The sequence below is a fragment of the Daucus carota genome, chromosome 9, assembly GCF_001625215.2.
Source record: "Daucus carota subsp. sativus chromosome 9, DH1 v3.0, whole genome shotgun sequence".
Taxonomy (NCBI): Eukaryota; Viridiplantae; Streptophyta; class Magnoliopsida; order Apiales; family Apiaceae; genus Daucus; species Daucus carota.
The window spans coordinates 32,936,401-32,943,113 of NC_030389.2; the positions used below are offsets into that span (position 1 = coordinate 32,936,401).

The 6,713-nt window shown below is 33.2% G+C and overlaps 1 long non-coding RNA gene across 1 annotated transcript; it reads right to left on the bottom strand.

Annotated features, from left to right (window-relative positions):
* Window positions 1-140: 140 nt before the first annotated feature.
* LOC135149134 (uncharacterized) lies at window positions 141-789 on the bottom strand. The gene is made up of 2 exons (XR_010287268.1): window positions 552-789; window positions 141-445 (listed from the first exon to the last, which is right to left on the bottom strand). It is a non-coding gene; the product is annotated as an uncharacterized LOC135149134 (long non-coding RNA).
* Window positions 790-6,713: the final 5,924 nt, after the last annotated feature.

A 6,713-nucleotide genomic window follows, 5' to 3' on the forward strand; every position in this document is an offset into this window, starting at 1 on the left:
GGGTTACCGTGATGGGTATGGTTGGAGTGTGATTTTAGAAGATGCTACTGTATTTTTTATATTTGATATGTCAACTTTAGAGATGCTCTAGGTCTTCAATAAGGCTCCAATAAAATGATAGTACCAATATGTTCGAACAGTAAAAAAAAGAGGAGATATATATCAAAAACTTAGATTTAACATGTGCGGTGGTGTTTTTCCTGTGCTTACTGTATGCTAAGTACTTGAGGACTCGGATCCTGATAACAATAGATAATATTGTTTGTTATTGTGGTGAGCAATATTGATTATTCTCATGGTACTAGTACCACTGCTATTACATTTTTTTCAAGCCTGAAACTAAGGACAACGGTGATAGCAAGTAATTCCAGCGTAATTCATGGGACATCACAGTGTGGTAACTGCTCAAGGTTGACCAAAGAGACAGAGAGATCCACAGAGACAGCTGTTGGACCACCTAAAACACAGTAGTTAGTATTTTTCCCAGAAATACACACACACACACATAGTTTTTTGTATGTATATTTAACACTAGAAATAAAGAAATGGACCTCGAAAAGCTACATTGATCTGGCTGTCTGGAATCACCCTCAATTTGATTACATAAAATAATGTAGAGATAAATGGAATCTGACCATTTGTGTTTTAGACAGCTAGGGCAGATTGGCTTGCTCTCCTCTCCCCCCTTGTCCTCCTCAGAATTTATAATTTATTGCCTTGAATTTTTGGAAATTTTGCTCAGCCAAAAACATAGAATATTTAAAATACAAGATGTTGTAGAAAAGTGACTACAACTGCATAGCTGTCTCCTCAGTCCTCAATATTATTATTACTACATAATTTCAAAACCTCCCCATGTCACCATGTGTTGAATGTTGATCTAACAGAAAATAATATTGACCAGTGTCACAAATTGCTAAAAATTTAATTATTACATTTTCTCCTGAATATATATGGTTTTAAATAATTATATCGTCTCAATATTATACTCCTCCGTTCCAAAATAACAGTCATTTTGATTTATTTTTTTACATAATTTGAGATGTAAAAGAACATATTTTTATATATTATTTTTCAATTTTTCAGAATAAAATATAAATTTTAAATTCCTATTCAGAAAAATACATTTTGAAAGATAATACGTAAAAATGTGTTTATTTTTAGGTCTCAAATTATGTGCATATAATTATTATTTTGAAACACAGATACGGATTTTCTAATGTGTGTCCAAAGGCACATAGTAAGTGCGAAATTCTATAAGTTTGACTCATTTTTATTGGCTCGCATAATATAATATTGATGGACCACCGCTGAGCACGCACCACAAACTCGTAGAGATAATACTAAAAGTTTTCGGGACACTGTCAAGATCACTAAACCGACCAAAGCTTACAGAACAGCAACAACATGATACATCCGAAATCGGTGTTACGCAGTTATAGTCTTGTAGATATTCATATAATTGATTAGCACAAAGCAAGCAGTGGCAGTAGGTGGTTGATTTGGACAAAAGGTTTGGTATGTTTCAACATATTTTCAATAGAATTAACACCAATGTTTTTCCATGGCCCGAATTGTTCTCTAAAGTTTCTTTGCTTTCTTTATTGTGTGTGTTGAAATGGACTCCCTACAATGCTAACTCTACGTGTGTACTTAAGGAGGGAGCCCCTCTTCATGTGGGTCAGTCAATTCGGTCTTTTGTTTTTTGTTTTCGTTCTATCTTTATTGTATAGCCTCTAATAATTTAGAGTTGATTGGATCTCACTTATTTTACTCGCTCACATGCTTCGTATTGTTTGTTTATTTGAAGAGAAAAAATCGAGAGAAAGAAAGTATTTTTAAGGTTCTTGGTGTTTGGTCCTTCATAAAATATGAACAATCAAGTCATTACGTTGTTGTGTTTAGAATACCAAGGTTTTACTTCTTTTCCTTTTTTATTTGTAAAAATGAGTAAACTTTTGTGAAGACTTATTTTATTTTTTATTTTATTTTTTTTTTTTGCCACGAAATAAAATTTCATTAATCACACAAATCGTTTAAAAGGATAGACTGCAATTCGGAGTGGACATCCCCCACTCTCCAAATACGATCAGCTATGGAACAGTTGTGTCTCGCTAAGAAATGAGCTACTCTATTCGCTGACCGTTTAACGAATCTAAACTTCAAGTTTTTGGAACTCAAGCTTGCAAGTAAATTTCTACAATCGTTAACTACCCTTCCTAGATAAGAAATTTGTGATTAAAATATCGGATTTTGTAGTGTGTGCTCATGGGTACACACAGTCACTTTTTGTTGAGATGGGACTTTACCTTATTAATAATTTTTGGCCCTGCATATTAAAAACCTTTTTTTATAAAATATATTATATGAATAGTGATATTCATTATAAATCTTAAAAACTGTACATGTTGTAAGTTAGACATGTTTTAAAGAATACATATCTTGTGGTGTCTATGGTTTTTCAAGATTTTTGGTCAAATATTGATTTTCATGAAATATGATTTGCAAATATATTAATTGCAGAACATGCATGGTCTCAACTATCTATCTGCATAGAGCTTTACTTTCGTCAAAATAGTCAAAGCTTGATAATATAAAAAAAGAAATATTTATGATACATTATTATTCTCTATAATATATTTGTGAAATTGATTTTCTCGATGATACAATTACATTTTTGACTTCTATCTCTAATAATCCTGTGATTTTACACATATAATACCTTCATATCGTGTAAATTTTAATAGAATTGATTTCAAATTGTAAAGTAAATTGAATATTTGAAATCTAAGAAAAAATAAATGGAATAGAGTTTTAAACCATATAAAATGATCAAAATTCCAGTTATGAAATTTAAATATATCCCACTCAATTTAACTCTCATTTATATGATTTAAAGGTCTTTTTCATTTCCTGACAAAAAAAAGGGTCTTTTTCATTTATTTTTAATAAGAATTTCAAATATATTTATTTATTTACAATCCGAAATCATTTCTATTACGTTTTATTATACGTAAAAAAATCATAAATAAAAGGTTATCAGCGATAGAAGTCAAAAATCTGATGGTACCATCAATTTCACGAGTTTATCATAGAAAAATATCTCTAAAAATTATTACTATATTTTAAAAGTTAATATATATTTTAATAATTTTCAAAATAAGTGAAATTTAAACTCCTGAGGTGAGGGGTAATTCCTTATTGCTGGATTATCTCATCAAACTTTCGTATAAATGTGAATTTATGATTTTAATAAAACGGTTTGTCTAGTGTGTGCCCATGGGCACATGCTAAGCACAGAAATTTATAATTTTAGAGAGTTTTGATTGGTGTGGTTGTTGTAAATGCAGGGGGGCCATCATTATTGAAGAGTGTAAGCCAATCAAAACCCTCTAAATTCATAGATTTTGGTGCTTAGCATGTGCCCATGGGCACACCATAGAAAAACCGTTAATAAAAAAATACTCCCTCCATCCCATTTTAAGTGTCCATTTTGCCAAAAAAAAAATTCCCAAAATATGTGTCATACTCTTTAACCCATGTAAATTTTTACTACTTCCAATATAGTATTAAATACAACCAACAACCCTTTCCTAAATTCATTAATGCATTCATGTTGGTAATATGAATGTATAGTATAATTTGAAGTGAAGAAAGGTCAAATACACGGTATTCAAGTAGGAGTGATGCTATACGTAATTAATATTTATAAAAACCAAGGTGAATAGATGTGTGAAGATAATGATAAAAACATCACATTAATTGTTTCTTAAGATGTGTGAAATTTGCAAAGTGGACACTTAAAATGGGATGGAGGGAGTATATAATACCAACCGCAACCTTCATTTTGTCGATCGTTTTAAGCCAGCCACATTAATATCTCATTCTCCATGCGTTGTTGATAACCCACATTTGTATTAAGTGTCGGGGTCACTGGAGTGTGGAGTGGCTTCATATTGTCGCCATTGTACGTTACACAAAACTATATTAGCTTAATAAATGTTTTGGACTTGCCTGCTCTACTACTATTTTTACTACTCCCTCCGTATCTTTTTTCTTTTCCTATTTGTAATGTCGGTACTGTTCATAACATGAGACAAATTACTAATTTACATCTAATCTATAAAACTAAATATAGTCATGAGTGATCTTATTAGATTCGTATTCACGAGTACTTTAATATGGTGAAGTTTTTATATTTAATGCTACTACGAAATGAAAGATATTAACGATCAAAAGTGTGTGTTGGCAAACGTGAAAAGTACAAACAGGAAAAGTATTTAGGGACGGAGGGAGTATGAGTTATGATATGAATAAATAGATGCATAATTGGATCAGGATCATTTATGTTGTGAATAACATTAAATTACATATATACATGGGTGACCGAAAAATTCGATGTAATAAATAATTGATCCATTTTTGCCAATCCGAATCCAGTTGTTTAGATTCATCTTCTTAAATAAAAAAAAGTTGAATTTGAATTCAGATTTTAATATTAGAACTTTTTTGATATATATATAATTTTTTCGTATATGGTTTTTCATATAAATTTTCTCTTTATATATAGAACTAACTTTTAGATTTGAATTATTTTGTTTATAATATACACATATATGTTATGTGTATATTTCTTGTTGACGGCGTCTTTTGTTGAATTAATAAGTTTACTTCAAAATTTAAGACACTGTAGAATGACGAATTGTATTTAGAAATTATTGATCACGGTTTGAGATTTTTTTATATATAATGCTTTATTATTTGTTTTAACCAGAATTTTCGGGTTGAATACTAAGCAATTTAATCAATAAAAGTGAATCAAAATAAAGTGCGATAAAGTAAATAAGACGAAAGATTGGTGACGCGGAAAACCCTTGTGAGGTAAAAACCGCGGGTGAGCTCGGCCCAGCCAGAAAGATAATTCACTAAGTTGAAAAGTATGTTACAATGTATACTGTAAGTGTTGGATGCTAATCATCTAATCCTCTACTTTGATATATCTCAGCCCTATTTATACACAAGTCTTCAGCTTTGAATATTATTGTTGCCGTTATACTGCCTAAACTTTCTCCACGTACCCTTCAAAGTCTCACACTTCTGTTACAACCGAAGCTTGTACTTATCCCTATATTTATGCTAGCCAACGACTGATTCCTCACAGCATGTCACTCACGTGCCCCAAGCATCCTTGCTTCCCGCAGTCCTTGTCATGTCTTTTCATCACGTCGTCTTCGTCATGCTGCAGGTGTCAGGCCATGTACAAAACTTGATGTCATAACATTAGCCCCATGATTTTCTGATTAATTATTTCACGTCGTATCTGTAAATTTCGGATATAACAATAACCCCAGATTTTATTAATTTATTTATTTGATTAATAAAATCTCTTCAAATCATACGAAGCGTTTCCTTGTTTGACGTTAGCATATGTATATCTGAATTCCATTCAAGGTTGACAACTGATATGCTCCGCGCCCAACTATAGCGTCAACAAGGTAGGACCTCTCCCATGTGTCAGCAAACTTGTCGGTCGTCATGTCCATAGTATTCTGAAATACCTCCCGCAAGACCAAGTCGTCAATGGTAAATGTCTTGACACGAACATGTTTGTTGTAAGTGTTTGCTACCCTCTGTCACTATGACTCTTTCTGTATCTTCTCTATTTCTCTTAGTTAACCCACAACGTCAACGTCATGTGCTAGTGCATCGTCATATCTTTGCAGCCCATATCTTGTCGTCGGTGTCATGACTTCTGGCGTCAGGACATCTTCAGTTTCATAGACAAGACTATATGTCTGTCCCGTCGACATCTTCAGTATTGTCCCGTCGGACCACAAGACCCATGGAAATTCCTTAGCCCAACGTCCCTTATATGTCGTCAGCCCCTTCTATAGATTTATTAATGATGATCTTGTTGCTTGACTTTGCTTGCCCGTTCGCTTGAGGTTATGTTGACAAATACCTCTCAAAGTTTTTGTGCACCTTTGAACGATGTGATACATGTAAGTCGTCATCTTCTCAAACCATCACGTGTTGTAGATTGAAGGCGTCGACTATATATGGACAAGTTGATCAACTCGTCAGGCAGTCTCATGAAATGTTGTAATGTTGGACGTGTCGATGTAATTCCGAAACCCTTATTCATAGATGGCTTTCATAATGTGTTAAGAATGAGTATTGTAGACATCCATTATGTGTGTTGAGCGACGTGTTTTTTCAGCCCAGCCTACCCGTCGGACAGCCCCAGCCTATCCGTCGGACAGCCCCAGTCAACCCGTCGGACAACCCTATAGTATTAACATGTCAAGTTGTGACGTTGCTTTGCATTATATTTGTAAAGCCCCTTATAGATATTTCTGACATGTGCAAGATGTCGCATATTTGTCATTGTCGACATCATAATCCTATGCGTCCATGGCTTGAAATTTGTTCATTCGACCCTTTAATTTGGAGTGATAGTAATGTAATGTACTAACACGTAAAGTGTTTTGTAGTATGTCTTCGGTCCATGATATGTAACTTATAGACAATGATGCGTAAATCGTCATCATAACGTGATATGTTGTTTGTAACCGTATGTGTCACTTGTAATTGTAATGTGTGACATGCAGTCAATGCAATCTGTCATGACACGTGTAAGTGATGGCGTGTAGAAATGTATATTGTGATTTATGTATAATGTGTCCGACCATTGGTCATGACCTGTGTTATTT